We start from the raw sequence: 26,529 nt of genomic DNA on the forward strand, positions 1-26,529 counted from the left end.
ATGAATCACAAACTCGTAAGAAAGAGCCGAAAGTGATTGGCTGTGTGTTCGAGGTCCACCCCTGCTTCACTTTCCTGTTGTAAAATGTCTCCGTGCTGAAGGTGGCTGGAGCCAGTTACGCTCACTTAATATTAGCATCAATGGAGTGGTTTAAGAAATGCTCGTGTCATGGGTCCAAATACACACGCAGCGTTTGGGCTGTCTGACAGGGAATCTTTGCCCCAAGCCAAGTGTATAATGGCACTGTTTGCACGAGAGCGGCAGCAAATAAAGCCAGAAATGCTCCGTCTATGGAGTTCTGAACCGCTTTAAGCCAGTTATCAAAGCCATCTGTTTAGGCCTATGGGGCGAGGCTGATTAATATGGCAGTGGAAGATTGCCACATAGAAGCAAACATCACTTCTACAGACTATAGTCATTTGGAACATTCAATTAAAGCAAGTTTAGCCATTTAGATGTCAGTTATTTCCCAGGTATAGCACGAGCAGACATGGCTGCAGGTCGTTCTGTCATGTATTTGACATTGACAAAAAACATGCCTTAGAAATCTTCACTAGATATTTTTGGGTCAGAATTGTGAGGAAAGCCCCAGGCCAAGCAAAGAGTGAAAAGAAGAGGAAGAAGAAGAAAAAAACAACTAAGTAGAGTGAATTTTGGGTGTGATGTCAAGGTTCTGCTGGCACAAAGTTACATGTAGTTAGCAATCAGCAAATTATCAAATTGGTTAAACTGAGCAATTTTCACACAGCTTTCATCCTATTAGCATTTAGATGGGCATGCTAAATGGATATTGCTCAGGACACAGTGTAAAAGCAACCGATTCATTGATTGTGCGCTAACCACTCACAAATACATCAATAAAAACAATCACAGCCAGTCGTACGCCACACACATCCTTGCCATTTGAGTTATTTCAATTCAATTTAACTGCGACGTCCCTCCCACCACAACAGCACTCACCAGTCTTTCTATTTTGGCCTAATAATCCAGAAAACAGATTTCCCTTTCGGAGCAGTAAGCTAAGCGTCATTGATAGTTAAAGGAAGACATTAGCATGAGTCGCTGCTTAATGACATTGTTTAATGGTGTGTTCACTTTGTTAATATGGCTGACAACACAGACACATTATGCCCCCAACTTTGAGTTGCCGAGAGTTCAGAATCAAGAGACACTTTGAAAGATGAGGCCACTTTCAGACTACTTCATCACCCTCTTAAATCTACACTGTGTGGTTAACCCTATAGGCTTCCAGATGTGCTAACTGAATATGAAGAATCAAAGGATAATAATACATTTTCTTATGCACAACACAAGCTGCTTTTTACATAGTCATTTGGGCATAAAGATGGAACGGAAAATAAAATGTAAACTGGTTATACCAAAGATAAGGGGCACACGCTCTATTCATATTTCGTAGGATCTCCTTTAACTTTGATTATAACGCAAATTTGCTCTGGCATAGTTTCAATAAGCTTCAGCAATATTAAACGATGTATTTCCATCCAGTGTTGCATTATTTTATTTATATTAAAGAGACCACTGCACACATTGGGGTTCAGATCCGTAGTACATTAGTTTCTGCTTCTCCTTAGATCAGGCGTGTCCAAACTAAGGTCCGGGGGCCAAATGCGGCCCTCTGACCAATTGTTGTTGATCCAAACAACAAAAAGTAGTAGTTTTTACTGTTAAATTGGATAGATTGATGCATTTTGATGTTATACCAACATAATATTAATGTTCCAAGTCTTATTAAAGGTGTGGAGGCATCAAAACTATGTCAAATGCAAAAAAAAATCTACATTTTCGGGTGGTTTGTGGCCCTCTGCTCCGTATAAGTTTCAAAATGCCACCCTCTGTGAAAAAAGTTTGGACACCCCTGCCTTAGATGTTCTCCCTGCTTAATGCCAATGATTTTACCCTTTTCAAACACACTGACAACTTTTCCACGACCACGGGATTTGTCTTTCACATGGTTGTTCACTCACTGCATCAGATCATCACCCATGGAGCTGTTATCCCGTAGGAGCAAACTGTAATTGCTTAGTTGGCAACAGTTTTTGGACAGGCAGAGTAGGGGGTGTGGTGATTAAAATGTGTCTATTGCAAAAACCTTTGACACTGGACAAAAATGCAAAAGAAATCCTAGTTATTTTTGTGCCTTTGCAAAATGATTCCAACACATTTATTTAAAATATCTTACAGTTGCAGTGTTTTCTAATCCAACCCTGACCTGAAATACCTGATTATTCTTTATGTGGGCCTATATTTGATCTTTAATTGCAGTGATGTTCTTAGCCAGCGGACCTTTACATTACATGTCATCCGTATCTAAACTGTACCATTGCTGTTTCCACCATAGTAAGAACTGACATTTTCGCAGCATTTGACACTGAGACACTTAAGACGCGTCTGATCCTCCGCTGAAACCAGAAGATAGTAGGTAATTAGTGTAATCTCTATAGGCTTATTTCACTCTTCTTAGTTAATTATAACAAACTCCCTGTTCATGATCCGTAGCCTGTGCGGATCAAATACTCCAACTGGTAGCGCAAAGACGCGAGCATCTGCCGCCGGTCTCATTCTTAATCCTCGTGAGGTCACAATCCAAAGTCATTCAAACCTCTGGTATCATTGTGTAGCTGGAGTGTACTTAAATCTGTTTAATTGTTGAATTTCAGACTGAAATGCGTCCCGCTTCCCCTCGCATTTCAAGCACCCCCTTTTAAAAAAGCGGCATGCACTCAACCTTGAGAATGTATCAATAATTCAAAGACATCATCCTCTCATGATGTAGCTGTCTGAAATTGGGGAGGCTCTGTCACATCTAACTGGCTGTCACCTGCTGCAACATGACTACACCCACTGCTAATAAATGCACAGTCAAAGCGAGCACACGTCCATGGTTCGCAGAGTGGAATTATTTGTGTATCCGTCCACATTCTGCCATTATCGGATGTAATAAAAAATAAACGTATACACAATATTGATCCATTCATCTTCTCACTTATCTCCAACAGGGTTTACAGTCGACTGGCACCTACCACTTCGAAATGTGCTCAATGCAACTATTCTGATGGAAGACACGCAAGCTGTTTGTCTCTGCGAAGGCGTTTTTGCTTTGCCTGGATGTGTATTTCAATGACTCAAATATTTTCTATGGTATATGGTGGAATAAAATCACTTGTTCAAACCAAACTGACCAATGACCTACATGTTTAGATTATGGAGAAGTATATGCATAAGTAGATTTAGCATTAGAAATAGGATGATATGTCTCTGGTCTTGGTTGATTTTCAGTGTCTGAGAGTGCGTTCACACACACAAACACCACATTAACATTTGGACTGAACTAGGACTAAACCCAGAACAAATGGACAAGGCAAATGCCAAATTGGGACTAGAACGAGACCAAATCAACTTTATAATCAGAATCTATATGGGGTCAAACCAGGACCAAACTGGTGTGAACAAACCCTAATATGAATCTATTATGTAGTATTATTCCTTAGTTGTATTTGAATTTCTTGAGTTCATGATATGCCAAACTGCATCAGATTATGCTCCCTCTAATTTGCGCCGCATGTTATACCATCTCCAATGATACGCTCAAGTTAGCTTTTCATTTTTATCACGTCTGACTTGCTGCTCTCTTTACAACAGTGAAAGGCTATCAGTGCACTTCATTACTGTACAATTTAACCATATTAAATGGCTTGAATGGAGGGGTCGAGAAATCTCTGTATCTGTTGTCATTTTCATCACCAAACAAATTAGATTTTTCGCCATCATTAGGGTGGAAAATGAATACAAATGTTCTGGATTGATTTGGCATCCTCCCAGTTTGTTCTGTTTAGCGATAACCCAGCATAGTTAATTAGGAGACCTGAGAAATCATTACCTCCTGTTAATCACATTGTAAGTTTGTCTTTCTTATTGTTTTCCCAGTAACTGCGCAGTTGGGAGAAAGGAATATTCCACTCATGTAATGTAATCAGAGATGCCAAAGAAGTTTTGGCTCAATTAGTCCTCCCGAACACTCGACGATGAGTGCAGCCAATTCTGTCCGTCAATGAGCACCTGCAGGAAAGTAGTTTTAGGCATAAAAGTTTTAGAGATAACTTAAGACTGGTTGGAAGTATCTGTGTCCGTTGCTACATTAAGTACATTTGACACCAAAAAAACAGAAACGTTTCCACTCCCCAAAATATGGAATGAATTTCAGTTTGATCAAATACACCCTGAAAGTGGTATGCACACAATAACAACGTCAAAGCATCTGTTTTTCATAAAATGTATTTGATGTTTTGTTATTTGTTTGTGTATGCTCTTTTAGGACATGCTCTTTTTAAAAAAAAAAAAAATCTATATTCTTGGAAGGAGAACTCAGAAGAGTGGGACTCATTACATTTACAGTAACAAAAAAAAACTGGCCAACACTGATTGTTTGCAGCTTCATTTTGCAATTTTAGCAACTTTTAGTGCTAATGCTAACAAAAACAAAACACCTCTGAACCTCCCGTTTATACCAATTTGACTTTCTGACCGGCGTTTGGACCGGCCCAAGTTCAAACCTTTTGTTCATCATTTGTTTACTGTTCTGTCTTTTTTCCCTGAAGAAAACCTCTTTTCATCCATCCCGCTTGTTCCCTTTCAGGGTCGTGACTTCGGGCCTTAGGCGGGGTACACCCTGGACAGTGGCCAACTTGTCGCAGGGCCAACACAGAGACAGACATTACAGACAATCATTCACTCTCACATTCATTCACTAGGGCCAATTTAGAGTTACCAATCTTACACATGCTTGTCTTTGGACGGTGGGAGGAAGCCGGAGAACCCGGAAAGAACCCACGGTAACACGGGGAGGACATGCAGACTCCACCCAGAGAGATCATGTGATGTTGGTCCGGGAATCGAACCCAGCGCTAACCGCCTTTGCCACCGTGCACCCCACTTTAGACTTTTACCAGTTCTGCATCACCACAGTCAAACAAACCAACACAAACAGAGCTCTGATGTAAAACTGTTATTTTTGTTCAAATTAAATGTTTTGGGTTCATTAAATAAAAGCATCAAGCTTAAACAGTGAATACAGGAGGATTTTGGAGTCAGTGCAACACATTTAGAATACATTTTTAATAACCTTAAGCCTTTGCAATAAAAACCATCACTGCCACACGTCCCCCTGAGGTCGACCCGGCTCGTGCACTGCCGCTCCAGAGGGCTGCGAGTATCTGTGGATGGCTGGGTGAAAAATTGCCTCGAATTCTGACCAATGAATCGCTTTGCACATGCTTTAGTGCTTTTCATAAATAATCACAGAGAGAAGGTAATTAGTGCAGGTGTATACACACACTCCTGCCATCAGGGCGCACAGTCGGATCGCAGTTGGCCGAGTGAGTTTGAGGTTATTAAATTATAGGCCCAAGGTAACAGCAAGAAGGATGAGCTGGAGCGCGGCGGCTGTGAGCAACTACAGGTTCAGCCATTTATCACTGAAACAACATATACGTGGAGAACTGTGCAGGTTCACCAACATACTGTATATAATCATTTATGTGTGTAGAAGAGAGAGATTGAAATCCTGTAAAGGGGACTCGACAACCTTGACCTTAGTGTGTGTTAAGTGAAGCCAGTTAACTGCAAGAGAAGTCAATGGAATGGTTAAGTGATGCTTTGGACTGCACTGTTTTGGATTGAATAAATAGAAATAATATAAATGAGGATGTACATTTCATTGGTTTGAGAGAAGAACATTTTAAATTTGGTACGTCGGTTCTAAGGGCACATTAGGGGTACATCCTTAGAACCACACATCAAAATTATTGTGACTAAATTGTGACTCAAACCCTCATCGAAAAGGCCTAAACTAGGACTATTGTAGGACTAAACTGGATTTAAACTAGGACCAATCCAGGTTAAGTTTAAAATAACCCGAGCTGGCTTCTTCAAACCATAAATTGGTATAAATTTCATACTGATAGGACAAATAAATAACTTTTAAATATAAAAACATGCTTCTACAGCTTATAATGGCTGGGTGTTACTGTAGCAGCATGTCTTCTGCCCATAATGTCTTGGTTGACAGCACGTTTTATCAGATCATTCCACTGCCAACACGTGGCATTGATTGATTGGCTTTTATAATACACATCTGTCACTTTACTCTATACACAAATGTGTCAAGTACTCTAGCTTTCTATAATAGAAGCGCCAAAATTCAGTCTCTATGCAATTGGGGCTGGGTAATATGCCAAAAATAATTAAATTAAATAATAATCATGATCCCCTCATATTTAATATTTTTTATTCATATAATTGCTATTTAGCTCAAGACAATAGTCACATTTATTCCTCCAAAGTCTGAACTCCAGAGGCTGTTAAACCGATCACAGATGATTAAAAATTATTTAATCTCGATTTTGATAAAAATGTGATTAACTTCACAGCTCTATTGCAACTTTAGCTAATTTATAAAGAAAATGAGTCTGAAATGATTTGATTTGATTTTAGAATGACAGAAGTCGTGTTGAGGTTATTTAGTATATTAAGAAAGCTAGTTTTTTTTTACATGTACAATACAAGACAAAACCTCATAAAACTTTCTAATAAAATTATAACAATGAAAAATGATATTTGTTAATTAACAGTAATCTTCTATCAGTCTGGTGCTAATGCTAAATGTGCTGTTTGAGTCTGTATCGTTCATATATTACATTGTGATCATGCCATTTAATTAATGACAGCGCTGGCAGCACACGCCTCACTAACAGAGACATCACTGTGCAGAAGAGGAGGCATCACCCTCAGCATTAAGACTTGTTCATTCAGCAATATTCTATCAGCACCCACTAATTAATAAGAAACAGCATCGGGGGAAAACTGTCAAGTAAAATGATGACACTTCCATAATAGTTACTTCTAATTGCACTGCACTTCTAACAATAAGAGACTTGTAATTTGCATATAAACTTGACATGACTTGATGGTGACTGGTAAAACTGCTCAGCCAAAATCTGTAACCAGTAAGTATTGCCTGGAATATGCATGATGTCATTACATGTACTATATTCAGATCTTCCAGTAACTTATCAAGCAAGTTATGTTCCTTAAAGTGCATGTGGCAGATTAGAGTACTACACTTTGCGTGAAAACATGGTGGACATGATTTTATACACACAGTGTGTTTGTGACTATAACTGATTTGTTTCATCATAAATACAGCATTTGTTCCTCACACAATTGTAAATATTTAGTTTTTTACACATGTAGCCTTTTTTCATTTATTTTTTGTACCTTTGTATGATACTAAATGAGAGCTGACTACTTATTTTGTACAAATTGTTCATCATATTAAAACTCCAAAATTCAAGTAGAGCTCAGGTAATGATTGACTATTTTAATAATTGTTAGTCGTTATTTAGACTGTGCAGACTATAAACATTATGCCAAAAGAGGAGTTATCATAAAGACGCTGGAAAATGACAAAAGTGTAATAAGCCAATTGTGATTTTAATGAATATAACAAATATTGTGAATTTAGAAGCCTTCCATTTCTTTTTTTTCAACCCGTATTTCTTTTTTTGAACATAAAGCAACAAAAATATATAAAAGAAACTGTCCTATGTAAAGAAAGAGAATGTTAGTGTTAGAATTATTGTGAGAAGAACAATCACGATTTAACCCACATTCAAATTGTGTAATAAATCACTTTCTTTTAGTCTTTGACCTGATTCATGAACTTAATGAACGATAAAGTCAAGTTAATGAGACACAAACCGCCAGAGATAAAAGTTTTAAAAAATTTCTAGATTCATTTTAAATGGGTTGATTTTGCTTCTAAAATTGTCACGATTGTTATTTTTTAGTTCTGACCCTGAATAATTGTGATAAGTTAAGATAGTTGTGAGATAAAACCAAAGGCAAAAGACATCACAAGTATTTGTATTATCCATTGTAACTTATTGTGTTGAAGAATGTGTAGAATAAAACATTCAAATAGTATGTTTGAGTCCTGACATTCGGACCTTTCTGCACCACCGTAAAAAATATAATTAATCTAAAAATACCAGTGAAGATGGATTGTATTTGTTCTTCACATAAATCCCACAGTGTCTTCTGGAATAAACTTTGAAGCAGACCAGGCGATGATCAGATGAAATATAGACTGTCTGTGAAATGACCGCTGATATCCTTTTCATTTGTTTTTGTGGTGATTATTAATGTTTTGATGGTTATATTTTTGTATCCAGAAGGCTTTTCCAAACACAGGGAGACAAATGCGCTTGGGGAGATATAGCTCATCTCAGATTGGGTCTGATGACTACCATGTTTATTTTTGCAATATTTAATACAAACCGCTGCATTTCCTCAACCTCAACTATGTTATCGTAGCCTTCACCTAACCACACGCAGGGCACGGGATAGTTCCGTCGTGTCTATGTTCCTCTATTCATGATGTCTTTTGGCCATAGCAAACTCCGCTCAAACTCTGCACAAGCCCCAAGTGAGACGTGATGAAAGCCCACACTTCTTTTCCTACTAGTGGTGAGTCATTTGAACATGAATAAATCATCTCTGTTCGACCTAACAGGCTTCATAATATCCTTAAGATCTTACAACATCACAATCGTTTAATTTGATTTCCCCAAACTGGTAAACAAAATAAAAGTTTAAAATGAGTGGTGTAAGTTTTTTTTTTAAATGCTTTAAATGCTTAAATACCTTTGCTCTGGCATTTTGTGGTTTGGAACTTACTGTGAAAAATGACTTGCGAGGTGAATTTTTGTTTACAGTTGAAGAGGCAACTTTTCGGGAACTAGGCCTTCATCGGGCAAATTAAGAATTTGCCTGACAGCAGCGGGAATGAACCATAAAAATAGACAAAAGCTTTCTATCCAAGCAAATCAACCGCATGTTAATACAAGCACACAGTTGTAATGAATGTTATTTGACAGTAAACATGGTCACAACAAGTCTGGCAATGATTTATGGACTTAAAAACCGAGCAGGATTACTACCTGTGACATTAATCAATGAAATTATTCATGAAAGGAGCGTGAATGAAGCACAATGTAACTCCAGCTATATGTTTGAGTAGGGAACAATGCATATAACAATGTTTAAAGCTTAAAGAAGGCCATTTTGGTTGGGGTGGGTTATTTTAACCAAATGTGTTACTTTTTCAACTCATCAATGTTTTATTTCAACTGTTTGAAGTCAACCTTGGACTTAACCTGTGCGAATTCTATTCCCTTTTTCTACCACTTTTTGTTTGTTTTTGCCGAAGGCATGCAGCTCAAAATAATCACATTTTGCATAAGTGTACTTGTACTACTAACAAAATAGTCTGTAAAGACAGAGTAGATGTGACACAACAGTATCTCATATGCATATTATAGGCTAGATACCTAATTTCACTCAAATGTACTTAACCTTATTATCATAGTCTTGGTTGGACGTGCTGCAGTTAAATCTAGTTCATTTTACACAAAAGTTATTATTAGACAAATAGAAATACATGCTTATGATCTTTCCACATACATTTCTTCTGCATTCTGGATGTCATTTTATGATGACAAAAATGATAATGTTCACCTTATTCCGTAGGCCCATCTGGGCACCGCCATACGACCTAATCCTTCTTCCGGTTGTATTAGTTAACATAGGGCTCCCAACCTCAAGAGAAAGTAAATTTGACACAGTTTTTGGGCCGCCCAGGGAATCGGTGCTTCGTTGACTTGTTGGTGCACATGAACAATGGATATTTTACACAAATCAGTCTACTTTATAGCATACTTTCCCTCGTTCTGCATTTAAACCAATGGAGTTTCTGCTGGACCAGAAGTGAGATTACAACGACAGTGGGAAAAGGTCAATATAGTGTTAATTTTAAACTTGTCTTCACAAACTGCCACAAGACTGGTGTAAAACTTCATATTTACTACAGGTACTATTCAACCTAACAAAGTAATGACTAAAAAAAGCATAAAATCTCTCATATAATGTGAATGGGGCTTTTGAGACTGGGAATTAAGTAGTCCAACAAAACCTTTTAATTCATTTTATTCAAAAAATGTGCACCATTGCGAGACAGGGTAGATCTTACCATATATTTACCATAATTAAAGATAAGGGACCTTTAGCTTTGTGGCATTTACCCCAAAGCTCAAGTCCAGTTATGGCCTTTGTTTTGCCGAAGACGTGTAGAGGGACAAAACCGTGTGTTTTGTTGGTCAACTCATACTGTGAAACTGCCTCTGGATTGGCACTCTCTGTCCTCGTTTATTTCTGTGGCATTACAGACAATAAAAAGATAGTTTATTATCCTGTTATCACCATATTGTGCTGTGGTGTGGCAAACATCTTTCAACGCGTTACGATGCTGCGAGAACCCTTTAGTGCTCATTTATGCCAGTGTTTTGATCGCTCGTAGCTTCGGGTGGTGACTGTGTAAACTAGAGAAAAATACTTCATGGTAATGGCTGTGAGGAGAAAAAATGTGTTTGTCCCAATCTTTAACCCCGGCAGCTTGATGGAGCAAAGCGATGTCACTAAGATTTTTAATTTTAACTGTAAGCTTTTGGTGCCTGAAAAAATGACAACAAATAGACTATTGTGAGCAAACAACCGGCGCTGCTGAACCACGGACGCCTTCTTCAGATATTGAAATGTCAGAAATATCATGTGATCAAATGGAGGAAGGCTGCGTGATTGACAGCTCTTGAATACTTCACTAATCAAAGCCTTCTGTAATATGGCGTGTTGCATATGAATCCATGCGCTCCATCAGATTGCCGCTCGTGGAATGCGCGGTGGACGCAAGAGCGAGATTTTAATTAGAGAAGAGGGGTCATTCTCCGGCAAATAGCACAAGGACATATTTCAGATTGTTGTACGAATACAGACACTCTTTAAATGTGGCATCATGCGCCGAAAGAAGAGGTTTTATGATTCAGACAAAAAGCCGTGAATACATCAAAATGACAGTGGAAATGTGTCCGTTTTGGGGGTTTTGATGATATTGTCTTTACGTTTATTCAATCAAAATGTCCTCAAATGGCATCACGTTTGATTTATGTGGTGCTTTTTATTTAGTGGTGATCTTTTGATGGTCCCTAGAGTTCAGACCAAACATGATTCATTTTCTTAATTTTCTTTCTATGGTATTCATGAAACTCACTAAGATTTAATGCATGGAAGTTTAACTGTATTTTCATTGACTTTACAGTGTTTTTGTCATAATTGCTTGATTTTTGTATTGATTCTTAATGTGTAAATTATATGAATGTTTATATTTTAATTATATAGCACTTTCCTTTGTCTGTGTGCATGACACTACACATGACCTGACTTTATCTGGGTCAAATGCAGCTAATTCACGTGCATTTTGCAATTTTACACAACTAATTGATTCATTGAAAGAATAATTTCTTGATGAATAGATGATTCCTCTACTTACAATTGACACAATCCAACCATTTATTTCCTTATATCATTGTATGTTTCTCTCTCCAAGGACATAGCGTCTTGGGCAGGTGTTTCATGTGTTGAAGGAGTGAGGAAAGCCCCCTCAGGCCACTGCCACTGCATCTTCAGCTGTGGTCCTTTAATTACCCCGCACACAATGGCACAGTGTTCGCACACTTCTCTGATAGTGGCATCTTTTACGAGCTTTAGAAAGCATCTGTCAGCGAGGATTTTGACATTTCTCTACATTTCTCCTCGTCTTTCTTCCCCCCCTCCCCCGTACGCGCTTTATCTGCACAGTGTTGCTAAGCGTCGGAGTGTTATATATATTTTTGTGAGGGAATCCATCCAAATCTGTATTCCAGTGCGCGCGGCGGGACGTCGCTTAGCATTTAGAATATAGAACAGGTGTGCAGGTGGGGAGCGCGAGGGAGGAGAGACACGCTGTGCTCCTGACGGCGACCGAGACGTGTCCAACCAGATTACTGAGGCAACAGAATACTCAACATACACTAAATGACTGCTTGTAGTACAATTCAACGCAATGTAATTCAATGTGTTTGTTTCAAAGGTGTATGTGATATTTGAATATAAAAAATAAGGTATCAACCACGGACAGAGGGAAATTAGATGTATATTTTTTAAAGAAAGGGCCCTTGCTATGCTGTAGAGACTGTAGAAGCCATCCCAAAATCTCACTGCAAATGTCCAGCATAAATCTTCCACTTCAAATATGACAATTTTAAATACAAAAATAATAATATAATTCCCATATATATAAATATATAGATTGTAGAAAAAAAATCTCCGATATTGTTGTTTAAATCAATCCACAAAGATAAAGAAGACATTGAAAAATACTTTTCAGATCAGATCAGATCAAAAGTGCACTATTTAACTTTTGGTCCACCACCTTTAATGTTAATGCTTTCCCTGGATAATTCCACAATATTTTTTTTAACAGTATAATATACTGTTAAAAAAAATATTGTGGTCTGTCTCTTTATATTTACTACAGACCGTGAAAATATTCAAAATAAAGCTTACATGATGATATGGCATTCAACTTCTTCTATCTTTTTTTTCATATGTGCTGTGAGTTTTTTAAGTACTAAAAATATAGAAAACCATTGTTACAGTGAGCCGTGTCACCAATCCAAATGTTTGACCTGTAACTTGGCCTGCTTGTCTCCATGGATACTGTGGAACATTTAAGGCGGCAGACTTCGTATCACACCTTCAAATAGTTTACACGGGCATAAACAGTGTTCGAAAATAACAATACATTTACAATGCAATACGTATACTGTACTCCATGCGTCTAAATGTTTCTATTGTGCAACAGATTTAAATCATTTTCAAACAATAAATAAATGTTTTGAAGGAATACAATATGAAGCTGTCTGATATACAACGCCGCAGGATACAAGCAAACAGCCGCTATGTTGTTTGTGTTGAGTTATAGACAGATACTGGTTACTGCAAAACACTTTTTTCTCCTTGTGGAGCATTGGCAGCAGTGAGTGTTTGACAAAAATGGTGGGATTTCCATAGAATACCAAACTGTGCTCGTATACACAGCTCAGCGGGAGGCATAACATCTCCACTTATAAGATGCACACAGAAATACATAAGCAGGTTTACATGTTATTGCTTATGTTGCGCTGAGGATTGAGAACAAAGTGGTGTTTAAGCGAGCGCCCCGCAGTGCTGAAATAATGACCCTTCTCTCCACGTGGAGTCTCGATCTAATTTTGAATCCCTCACTTTTTTTTGCAATTGTGGATTTTTGTTGTTGCTGCAAAAATGGTCAGATCTTCACATGAAAAACTGTTGCATTTCATTAAACAAAGCTAACCCGCGATGCTAATTAAATCAACTCAAATTTTGCCTGGTTCTAATTAATGAGAGAGCCTTTTTTCAGTGTGTGTGTGTGTGTGTGTGACAGGGGCGGTAACATTTGAGAATTTGATGGGAGATTTACTGTTTTTGAAAGAAATATTGAAACTTATGATCTGCAAATTTTAAACCCGTCATCATTTGTTGGGGATTGGCGCGGGATTGGTCATTTTAAGCTTATGGTTTAAGGTCCTTTCAACTGACAACAATCACATCTTTTGGTGGCACCATTTTCTGATTTACTGATTTACTTATACCGTATTTTCCGGACTATAAGTCGCACCAGCCAAAAAATGCATAATATAGAAGAAAAAAACATATATAAGTCGCACTGGAGTATGAAATGCAGTTGCAAGTGGGAAAATAGCAAATAATATCACATATAAGTTGCTTTAGAGTGTAAGTATATAAGTATAAGTATATGTCGCACCCCGGCCAAAACTATGAAAAAACTTATAGTACAGAAAATACGGTACCAGCAGAGGAGGATGAATGTTGTGCCAGTTTTTGTTTAATTTGTATAAGCTCAGTAATTCTAGAGAAATGAACCTTAGGTCAACAAATCTGATCAACAGCAAATTCCACCCTCTCTAGTCACTTTCAAACTACATGAAATCCATCTATACTCCCTTGTAATGACAGTAGTGTTGTTTAGTATACTTGTACAAAGAGTATTTAACATAATACAATCTCAAAGTGATTTCAAAAACATTTGTGATAGCTCAGGGATGTATAAGTAAAGCACTTACCCAAATTAAGGAGGAGTCTTGAACATGTTTCGTCCTGATTGAAAAAGATATCACATCGTGAGAGAAAATGTACTGATTTACTCGGGCAAACAGCATCAGATTGTTGTAGACTGTCTTGTGCCGGGTTTATTTATATTGACTAAGGAAGTGGTTGTGGCTCATCTTCTTAAAATCCCACTCAGGCATAATGCTGACTTCTGGATATCTGCCATCACTTAATATTATATTACAGCATCAACACCCTACCCACCCCCGCCCCTACCTCATTTATCTTTATTACTGGGCCTGTGACAGATAATCGTGTTATAAGTTCTTTGGGTCACCTCGATCCTTTGCAGCTGCTGGCATTGTCTTCTGTTTACAACTTCAATACTAGTCTTTTTTTTTGTCTTGTTTTAAGCATAAATTGTTTCTTGTTAAGTCGCTCATTTCAAAGTGGTTGCTGGTTAGCCGCGTTGTGATTAATGCATCCTTGGTGTGGTCAGAAGTGTCCATATCTCAGACAGCTGGACCCATCTGTCATCTTTTGGCGGTGACACTCTTGAACGTAACTCAGGTCCTATCAGGGAGGCCATCCATCACACTGGTAAACAGAGACGTCTCACATTAACAGCCCCGAACACTTCTCATCATATACCATAACAGACAAGCAATCATCTGGTATTATGTAGCGCCACAGGCTAATGCGAAATATTAACGGAAATATACAGCGTGCCAGCTGCCCATCGGACAGGGTGGCATCTGTGCCTTGGCGTAATTCGTGGGTTCATTTTGTGGAGACTTTTGAAACAGTTTTTCTTTCTTTTGTGCTGTTTGTCTCTATCGTCTTGTGTAAGTGTAAATCAAAGCTCACTCTGAAAAGAGCTGCCCTGAATATTGATCTGTGTTGTACACTCAGCGTTTAGCGTCGGAGCTGCCGAGTGGACCTGTAGTTAAACCGGATCAGCCGTAGAGAGAGTCGTAAAAATGACACGGACAAGAAAGAGGGACGCCAAATCAGATAGAAATGGCCTAAACGTGTCTATAAATGTAATGCTGAGGCTGAAGTATCGGACGAATTACCAACTTTGTACTCAATACTTTATTGAACTTTATTGAACTTTATGGAACGTTTAACTTTTCCACTTTAATTTTTCATCAGCTCTTTAGCAGCATTTGATTTTTTTTTTTTTAACAATATAAACTGAATATTCAGAGTTTGTGTAAATTGAAAACAACATCACAATTATATTTATATTTTGATCATCTGTGTACGGCTAATAACGCAACATTTTCATTATCACAACTGTCATCACTATTTCACTACAACAATTTCTACTTCAACTATAAAACTACTACTAAGAAATTATATGTTACAATGTAACAATAGTATGTACAATAGACCCTATACATTAACTGGGATTACCTCAGAATATCACAAAATATGAAAATTGAGAGGGTTTCGTCAAATGAAAACCACTCAGAAACATGTGAGTGATCAGGGCCTGGTTTAAACACATTTACTGTTATTCTTTTATCTAACAGGAGATTATAATAGACACTTTGAAGACCGAAACATCCATATGTTTAAGTTTTATTACACAAATGTTGAGCCCACAATAGTTTCATAATTTTTTCTACACACATTTTACTTACATGAGCACAAATTGTACTATTTAAGGCTGGAAGAAGTATTATTTTTTCATCTTTTGTAACAGAAAAGCAAACTAACCAACATTTATACCCTGGAAATACCAAACTGTTGGTTATTTTTTCTTTTTTTAATATGTTAAACCTCTAGCATTTTGCCCCCATTCTGAAATTTTAACATCCTAACGGCATTTTAAAGGGTCTGTATAGCATTACTGCAACTACACCAGCATTGCTTTTACCACAGTTATCCATCATTACCATTGATATCAAACATTATTGTATTTGTGAGTTAAACAATAACATCAAAAAAGTCTTCAAACATGTATTACAATGTGCTCAGACTGGCTATTTTAGTCGCTTCACACTTCTGCTTGAGAGAATGTTGAAATTCAATAGAATGCTTTTGGATGTTGCCTCTAGGGGGCAGAAGAATTAGAGAATTGTGCTCCATGAGATTGGTTACTGATCCGCCACTGCCGCTGCTCAGATACAGTAAGTGCTACAGGGGTTAAGACCACAGGACAGCTTACTACGGATCAACCTCATTGCCTTCCCCAGCCCACCATCCTCACCCGCATCCCACCCACTCGTAAACTGTGTCATATTCACTCCTGGCAGGGATTATGCTGACACTGTAGTGAGTGGGATACGCACTGTGAAGAAAAGGAAGGAAGAAAAAAAAAAACAATCAAGATATGGGGCTTTTGTCGGCAGCTGTTGTCAAGTACTGGAGATAAATGTTCGCCGCGAAAATGGAACAAAAACGCTAGTCCTCATTCCGAGCGGAGAGAGTTTTAAAATGTAAAACTAGAAACAGCTCACCGGGAGAGTGCGTTTTCTGCCTGATAAATCTGTTACAGCTGGAGATAGAGCATAGCCGATGTCGGTGATAAAGAACCTTCTTAGCTCCGGCAGTGGCTGACCATCACGGCACACTGTTTGATTTACGCTGCAGCGAACCACATGGCATTTGAGAGCAGGGAAACTCTATTAGATAAAGGAGGCCCAAATTAAGCACAGATCCCCCGAAACTCAAGCAAGATAGTGTTTCGGCAAACTCCTTTGAAATCCAAGCGCGCGTTTAGAAAAAGTGTGGCTAATTGCATCATCACCTCTGCATAAAAACCCAGTCGCTTAAGAAGATGTAATGGGAAACAGGATTCCTCCGCAATGCTTGACGTGGCGCGCAATTGTTTTATTTCCTATTTTGCGTTTTCTTTCATGCATTGTGGTCAACGGCGAAGGTGGACAATAACATTTTGGATGGAGGACTGAAGTTTTAAAGGCCAGTAATCATGATGGAGTTTCCGCTGGTGTAAACAAATACAGCGCAGTGCTTGGAATGGAGATGTGGTAGACGGCTGCTATCACTCAACGGAACATTTGGGCCCGGAGCAAAACCTAATACTTCCTGAACTTGGCGAAATCCACTTTGCAACACTCACAAGAATCATCCGACGCAGGCACCCGAAAGTACAGAAATGCACAATGTGTGTTTTATATGTGAAGAGATGTGGACGATCACACTTTGGTGACAAGCAGGGAGTTTGTTTTTATCATTACACGTTGTTTGGGGATGAAAAACATCCCTGACTGTTAACCAGGATGTACTCCTTAAGTCCATAGTTACTGGATCCATTCACCTGTAGACCTAACTAATAAATACATAATAAAACAAAGTAGGGTGAACTACTATGAACACTATGTGACTTTGCTTTATTGCTTTGCTTGGAAAGTTTCACATTACTATTCAAAAAAGCCAAAAATACCTTGATTTTTATCTGCTGGCTACAGCTGATTGTCTCCATGCAGACTCTGGAACGTTCTTGGCAAAACAAATCCCATCGCCCACCCTCCAACAAAAAAGATACATGGTTCACCTTTAATTACTGTTGGTCATGAACTATTTGTAGTCTGGCCGCATGTAACTTTCCCTGAATAAAGGGAAGGCCCTATAGGAAACACTTTCAGAAGGGTTAGGGTAGTACCCAGTTAGATTTACCTGAGTAACGTTTTCAACAAATTGTTTTTGACACTATATTTTTACTCCTACTTAAGTAATATTTTTCTTGAAGTAACAGCCTCTTACTCACAGGGACCATGTACAAACTAATTCAAAAAAATATTGAAGAGCGCTCAGATTTGGTGCTTTATTTAATGTTTTATCCTTCCAATTGCATAAACTTCCAATTATAATTCAGATTTTACGTCCAGACTTTTTTACTCTCACTCGAATAATTTATTTGACCACAACTTTGTACTTCTACTACTTACTGAAGTAACTTTACTCTTACTGTAGTACAATTTTCAATTTACAATCTACTTACAGCTGAATCTTTTAGGCTTTATAGTAATTGCATGCTCTGTGCTACCTTCAGCAGACTTGTTTTGAGGAGCTATGATACAACACACAGCAGTGGCAGCTCTGGCCCGCTCTCCCACATACAGTCGTTTAGCATCTGTAATCAGCCATGTATTGTCAGCACACGTCCTCGTGCATCTCATTTAACAGTCGTTTGGCTGTGTCTGTCCCTCGACGTCTCAGTTCTGTTCTCCCTGGTCAACCTTGTCTTTTTATTCACTTCCTGAGCGCCGCTGCTGACTTTGCAAACTCGTATAATTAATCACTGCTCATAGTCGGAGCTTTGCGCAAATGTAGAGATTTATAGAGACACCGAGTGCACATAAGTGAGGGGAATAGAACACTAAGATAATTGCTCCAAGGGTGAAAGAATTTAAGAATGTGATACCTGCGTAACACAATGACCTCATCATATGACCTCGACACAATGTTAAAAAGCTTAGTTACCTCAAAACCGTGGCCGAAATAACATAGATGCACATAATTTAATACAAAAAGATAATAAAATATTTGAAATTTCATGGCAGATATCTTGCATTTCTTCAATCGTACAATGTTGTGATGAAAGAAAAAGAAAATTACACTCATTGAAAAACGTTCTATTCATTAACATTGAAAGACTATTATTTCTGTGAGTAGGCTAGCCTTTCCACAGATCTGACCTTTAACTTCTGCTATCTGCTTGTCTGCACGGAGATAGATACATTAAATGCGTCGGTATCACTGTTGAGTCCTTGGGCAGCACACATTGCAACCCCCCGACCTGATTGTGCGATTCAAAGTAGATTCCGTAGGTTCAGTTTGTCCAAGCTAGGGGCGGTTGCTACAGTTTATGAATAAAACGCATTCAAACAACACAATACAAAATCAAATCACTCCTGCATATTACACCATCTTTGAAGGGCGTTTGCAATTAGCACTCTGCTATACATAGTAGCTGTGGTTGACTGACGTAGCCTCTGTCTGTTGTACAATGAATGCTTCTTTTCACCCAATCACGGGCCCCGCGGGAGGTCTCACTTCTCGCGCAGGTTGTGTGAATAGCATTGCCACACCTTAGCGAACACCCCTCTACACTAGACTCCCAACACTTTGTACAGCCTGGCGCAAAAACACGCTAGCCATTTGTTTCACTCAAGTTGTAATGGCGCTTGACTTGCCGGCATGTCTCCCTTCATATCTCGGTAGTGAAGGTCCCGCTGCGAGGGGCTTGCAGGATAAATCATGCCACAGGTACGAAAACATGCATGGCCGCCCCACATTACCACACTCCCCATGCCGTCTGGCCGATGATACTCCTAATTAGAAGGTCTTTGGAATTTATGGTCCGAATTTGAATTTTACTGCCTGTATTAGCGACCAGAACCCATCGTAAACCCCTGCAGAAAATGCTAAAGCTAACTATATTTTATGAACGCGCGGCATAATTGACAGGCTAACTTCATTGCTTTGTTTAGCCTCGTCACCAGTGATTAGCCCATTACTCACATGACCATTTCCTCCCCTGACAATGCCCTGTTTGCCGCCTGTGCGTGATGGGGTGCTCTGTTGAAGCCAATGAGATAGCTGCCAATTAGAGAGGCTTACTAAGGTGCATTTTAGCTCAGACACGAGCTAGACGTCGCACCCCACGGAGAATCCTTATAGAGGCACTTTAGATCCGCTATAGACTGAGACCAAAACTTTGCAAAGAATTACAATTACGGGCAAAAACTGCAGACCTTTTTTTTTCCATTGGGTCAAACTTCTGGGGATTGTACATTGTAATGACGACTTACTAAATTCTCTGAACGAGGAGCACAGTATCATTTTGTCCAAACAGACAGAGCTGGAAGACAGAGCTGGAAGTTAACGGAGAAAAAATAATCAGTTTGCCTTTGTTCTGGACAGATTCCAGTGTAAAGGCTTTGAAACAATGTGAGACCACACAGTTATTTGACAGCCCCCACAATCCCAACGGGACACAATGGACTATTATGAGGGCTTTGCGAGTAGCGTGAAAGCTTCAGAGAGGTCAAACCCTGTATTACTCCATGTACAGGTTACAAGACTTGAATCAGATTGTGTACTTTTAGTAAGGCCGTCTTGAGAATGAATATATAGTGATGGGTTAACACAGTCATTCTTATGTCGGTGTAATCCCTCATTCGTCCAGGCGTGTTCCATAGTAGAAAAAGCTTCAGTTGTAGTCATCTGGACTCAGTTAGAAAAAATAGACGTTTCGACTCTCATCCAAGAGTCATTGTCAATAAAAGAATTTAGATCGAGAACTCCGATATTAATACTGTTCTGTGGTAAGACCCGCCCATTGGGCGGAGCCTTCCTGAAGTAGCAAGAGTTGTTTGTTTCAACAGAAACTCCCCCCTTGTTTTTCTAACTGAGTCCAGATGACTACAACTGAAGCTTTTTCTACAGTCATTCTTACTTTTAACAACCAGCACAATATCAGAGAAAATATGGTTTTTGAAGTGAGTGTAATTGTACTCCAACCTGACTAAATTTGGAACACCAGAGCCAAAAAGGCACTAAACTAAATCAGGTCGGAATAAAGTCTATATTACCTGAAGTAATCTGGCAATACATCTAATACAAATGGGATAAACATGAAGTACACTGAACTAAACCAGGACATAGGCCTTGAAAATTATTCCATTTGAACAGTTAGCAGCACCCACTTTATGCCTTCTCTTACTTCCACATGTTTCTCTTCCAGCGATGAGCCAAAATGGACAAAATGTCACAGTCTGGTTGCTACTTTATGGTTCTCATTCAATTACATGCTTATTACAATTCAGAGGCCATGTTTTACAGGCTCCTGACAAAAATTGGTCATATCTCCTTTTTCATATACACATTTCATGCTGCAAATAGTTTTCCAGGGCCTTTAACCACTTTTATACCAGAGCTAAACCAGAGATTAAAGAATACTCTACAAGGTTTATTCCCAGAGCTAAAATGTGCAGCTTGATTCATCTAAATCATAATTATATCAGACTGCTACAAAGGCACTGCATACCACTACCTGACGGAGATTGAGAACCACCTTCTAAAGAGGTGCATTGAGTTTAAAAGACAAGAAGAGCGTCAAGCACACAGACATTAGGGTGTGTCCAGGCTTTGCTGCACTTCCAGTTGAAATGTCCAATCTGGGCTTAGAAAAAACGCCTCGCAGCCTCGCACAGACCAATAGAGTTAAACCGGAAACTCCAACTATCGGATCTGCACTAAATTAAACTAATCCCAAATGCACCTACAGATTAAGCCACACCTGTAAAGGAAGTGTGCATGTGCTTCCTGTGTCTCCAATGCAACTCCAAAATGTGCCATTAATTTAGATCTATATTTTTGGTGATTATTCAAATTAAATCAAGTCAGACGAGAGAAGCAGCGCGAGAGCGAGCTCAGTGCTGTAAATCTTGCAGCTCTACCTCTGTGATTGCTCAGACCACCACGGAATAAAGATTAGAAGAAAATCACTAATCACAGCGGATGTCATTAGCATATTACCAATAAGGGCTGCTAAAGGGAAAAGAGGAATTGCCTTATAATGCTGGTTAAAGCACGAATCAATGCCATGTATGGATGCACACAGCTGCTTGACAAACAGATATATTCACTCCCAAACATGGGCGAAGGAAGTCTCTGATAATGATGGTTTTTTTGACTGTTTTGTCTGAGTCTCACTTGAAGCTAATATCACATTCCCCTCTTCTCTCTTTTGATCAGCTTTGCAGCTGGCCTGCCCTGCCTCACTTGGATGCATCAACAAAGCCTGAAGTGGCCACTCTAATCTGGTTAAGTATCGCGTGGTTGGAGAGAAATTAGCCAGATTCTTTTAACTTTTCAAACAAACATAATGCTGTGAAACTTGCTGGATGTGAATCAATTGCATGAACTGAAAATAGGTTCTGGTGGGGGGTGCTATCATTTCATTTCTGTAAATGATCTATTCAATTGGCACGCGCCTGTTCTGTCACATTGGAGACATGGCAGAATGAATGAGATGTGATCTTTGAAAACATTGAGAAACGCTCTTTCAGCCACTGATGCCATCCCCATTATCAGCATTACTATACAAATAGTTATTTTTCATCTATATCAATTGTCAAAACACAATATTGAGCAAAATAACAGGAGGGATTGCAGCAAATTGTAAATTCTGATTAAATGTTTTGTACTAAATTAAAGCATCTTCATGTAGCACAAATAATAACACATTAGCCACACACAGCTTGGAACACAGATTCCAATCCTTTCATTAATATAAGATGCTCTATTTGTTGAAGGAGACATATTATTCTATATGATATTATTTCTGATGTGACTGTCACTTTTAGTTACTCAATTCACAGATTAACTCGTGTTAATTATTCAGAGATTCTAAGTGAAACGGCTGCATGTTCTACACTTGTCAGCCTTTTTTGAGTGGCAGCAGACTTTTTTGTTGAATGAGCTCTTTATTGAGGCATATAAATCTGAAATTTCAAGGAGAGTGATCTCTAACTGTATAAATGTATTCATAATATGGACAGCCATTCTTCTAAATACATCAAAAATAAGTGGTACAAAATCACATGCTTAAAAAATAACTCTTTTGTCTTTTTTTGTCCTGTTTTATGATTTTAATGCTGTTAAAATGTCCTGTTTGAATTGCCTTGTGTACGAATTGTGCTCTACAAATAAACTTGCCTTACCTTGGAAAAATGTATTGATATTTTATATGTATAACTATGCATGTGGGCCTCAAAACTCCTGCCATGAATACTGTAAATGGATACAGCTGGAAAGAAGGCCAGGGAAGAAATGGATGACACAAACCGAGCCATAGATCAAGAACTGAACTGAAATCATAAAGGACATTTGCAAAACTAAAAAAATTACATTCAGACTTAATTTGAACATGGACAAATGTATACACTACATAATTACGTTTTTGTACATTTTACACTGTGTTTTCACTGTTTCTGTTCATTTGTGTTTGTGTTTTATATAAAAAAAAACAAAAGAAAAGATGCCAAGGCACACCTGATTATTTACTTTTCTTTTTTACAGTTTATGATGATGTTGTGTCTAAGATTTTTGCAGCAGTGATCACATTTTATGCCTTTTCTGGTTCAAAATGTTCTCTGGGCACTTAAAAGGACAATTTTCTACATTAAATAAATATGAATTAGTTAACTCAAATTGGAATTAGAGGCAGAGCTGGCAATCCCTGGAGGCACACTGGTGTTCTTCAGCTCACTGGTGGAAAATCAAAGCACTAATGAACTAATCTCGGGTAAGTGTTCGAGTGGTTATCAGTTGTCATGATTTATTCCTGCGCTGAAAATATCTTATGATTTGTGTATTGGGATCGTTTTTCTGCCTACAAACAAAGGGTCTTTTGTTGAAAACTGTCATTCTATTTGATGCCATACATTCCTGGACACATACACCTGCAGCACCCTTTATAACGCTCCTTGTTGCGCTTTAATAAATGAGTCTACCTCTGTCTGAAGTGGTTTGTTTTCCTAGTATTTATCCATGTACCTGTCACGCAACATTGTCACTGAACTAATTACTCTAATTAATGACACAATCTGGAATTGCGCCAAAACTTGCCCGTACAACATTCAAACTCCCCAAATCTCCATCTTTGGCGACGGCAGATGGCATCGGGGTCCCGGAGAAAACAAAAAAAAATCTGATCACAATACAAACATTTTAGCATTGAAGATTTTCTCCTATTGGATCTTTTAGACCAGATTGTGCCCATTTTTCAAACTTGTCTCAAAGCCTTTGTCTGAGAGAGATCTGTTAAATCTGTCTTGCTTCTAATAAACTGCCATTATTCCTCACAACAAGGCAGCTCTCATTAATAATGCTTCTGTCACATGCGTATTCTCCCGGTAGAAAATAGAAAATATCATTAATTACAGTTTGTGTCGGCCCTCCTGACAGCCTGGGCCGATTGTTCCCGATCAGCGCGTTCTGTCTCATTGTGTGCGCGTACCTAGTGACCAAACTATTCTTTACAGTCTGAATGGGGATGTCCGCGGTGTGAGGAGCACAAAGGCCCTGGGAGATCTGGGCGCACATTGCGAGGGCTTCTGTCCCAGCAACACATTAGTCATGTGTAGAGCAGATCCATCTCACTCCGTCTCAGTCACACACACAGACGACGGCCAGGCTCGACTGGTGAGAGAGGGTCTGATGCGGCTGCACAGAGAAGCGAAACCTGGCAAGACAAAAGCAATCGCGCTATTAAAGTAAGCGCATACAAAGAGCATACATGACCGGTCGCCGCTTGTTCGGTCGCGAAAAGATGGAGAATATTATTTGGGCTCTGTGTCTGTTGTTGAGGTAGAGGTGGATATTCTGGACAATATACTGCATTTTAGATAATATTGTGAATGTTGTTTTGAAGTATTGCAATATTTGACTATGGAGAATTTCGTTTATAATAAAAACAGGTGATTGAACATAGATATTTTAATAAAGTTATGTTATAAACTCCAAAAAAAAGGTAAAAGGTCATATTTATTAAATGTAGTTTCATTTTGTTCTCATTTCACAGACGTTTGACATTTTCTGATAATTAAAACACATTTGAAGACATGTTTTAACACATTTCTCTTGGATTGACATAATATTATCTTAAAAGCTTTATCAAGATGCTATAATAAAAGGTCGAGATATTACCCAACTCTATGTTAGAGGTATGTTTTCTTATTGTAGATCTTTTGTTGTTGGTTCAAAAACCTTTTCTACCCTGCTAAAATAGTTTTCAATATTATAACAATTGCATATATATAATACACTTCAAAATGTGTTGTCGAGAAAGGCAGAGTCCCATATGATAACTGTTTAAACAACTTAGCTTTATATATCTGAGGTGCAGAGTAATTAATTGTACCCTGCTGACAATATTCTTATCTAATTTACAACATGGTCTTCGGAGCCTCAAAACAACAGAACTAATGCTTGTGTAGCATAATCCACTTAGTTACAAAGTACAAGGACATCCAGGAAACGGAAGTAGAATATCAGTCCTCACAGTTCTCCAGTGTCTTGATCTGTACCAGTTTTTTTGTTGCCTTGATTGATGTTGGAGGAGGACGGATTTCAACATGAGATGGGCCTGGGTCATCGCTCTATCACAAGAATGCATCACTTTTTAGGTGGTGTCAACATATATCACATACAAACATGAGATGAGCCTTTTCTTTAACATTTCTAACCAATTTTCAATTAAATGGACAAAATACATTTCATATATTCATTTCTATCCCTGGAAAATGTTTTCTTTTTCAATTTGTCAACAGGAGAGATAAATCGAAAGGCTTTGGACGAACGCTACTGAACTGATAAACACATTTTTTTTGCAAGAGTACAGATGGATTTCACGTGCGATGCATACGAATGAAAAATGACACTTCTGAGCTTGACAAAACCATAGCAGGACACCGCGAGTTACACCGTTGTCGTGGTTCAACAGAGGATTACATCTGTTAAGTTACCCAATTACACACAAGGTAATTAAAGACAAATTCATGTACCAATATACTCATTTCAACACTATCTACTCTCATAAAAAGTCAAACTGAATGCAAAGTCTAGTATCTGCCTGTTTATCTCACATTACGTTGACTTTTTTTATTCAGAACGTTTGATTTCATAAAGCTGGTCACAGTGTGGAGGAAAGTGAATTCAGGATTTCACTGTTGTTTGGTTATGACGGCGTAAATAATCCATGTCATTTTTCGTCTCGCTTCTTCCTGTAATTGTAACACTAAAATGGGATATTGTGACATCTCCGCTTTAAAGTTAGATCTGTATTTGAGGAGAAGGAGAAGTGAGCTGCCTTAGAAGAACAAAGCAGGGCCAGTCAATGAGCGGCACCACAGTGAGTCAGGGTGCTTTGTCTTCAGTGACACAGACCTTTTCCCTCCAGCCTGAGGCACATCAGCTCTGGATGACAGTCAAAGGATAAAACAGGAAGGAACCGAACTAATGCAGTATAAAGATACGTATGGTCTCTTGTCTTGTCTTGAGAATTTAAGCAATTTTAATTAACAATACACAGTACACGCTCTGATGAGTCACTCCGCTTGTAAAGTTACTCCATCAAATGAAGTTGTATGTGTATTTGTTTATCTGCTTGTAGTTTTTTGTCATTTTTTGTCATCATATAAGCTTCTGTCCAATATGCTCCTAAATATGTTTGATTATTTCATTTAATACTTGCATCCACAGTAATGCAGCGCTCTTAAAATGCTTTTTTTTTCACCCCAGGGACATAAAGTGTCTCACTTAAAGTAGCATCAAACACCAAACTTTACAGTCTTGGACCTGACAAGAGTTTGACGAAATGTACAGAACGATTCACTGGTGTTTCATTCACAGTCTGATTTATTAAAGTTGTAATTCTTAAAACTGAGG

Source organism: Eucyclogobius newberryi, unplaced genomic scaffold, assembly GCF_026437365.1.
Source record: "Eucyclogobius newberryi isolate DKJ021-1_F unplaced genomic scaffold, fEucNew1.0.hap1 SCAF_9, whole genome shotgun sequence".
Classification (NCBI taxonomy): domain Eukaryota; kingdom Metazoa; phylum Chordata; class Actinopteri; order Gobiiformes; family Gobiidae; genus Eucyclogobius; species Eucyclogobius newberryi.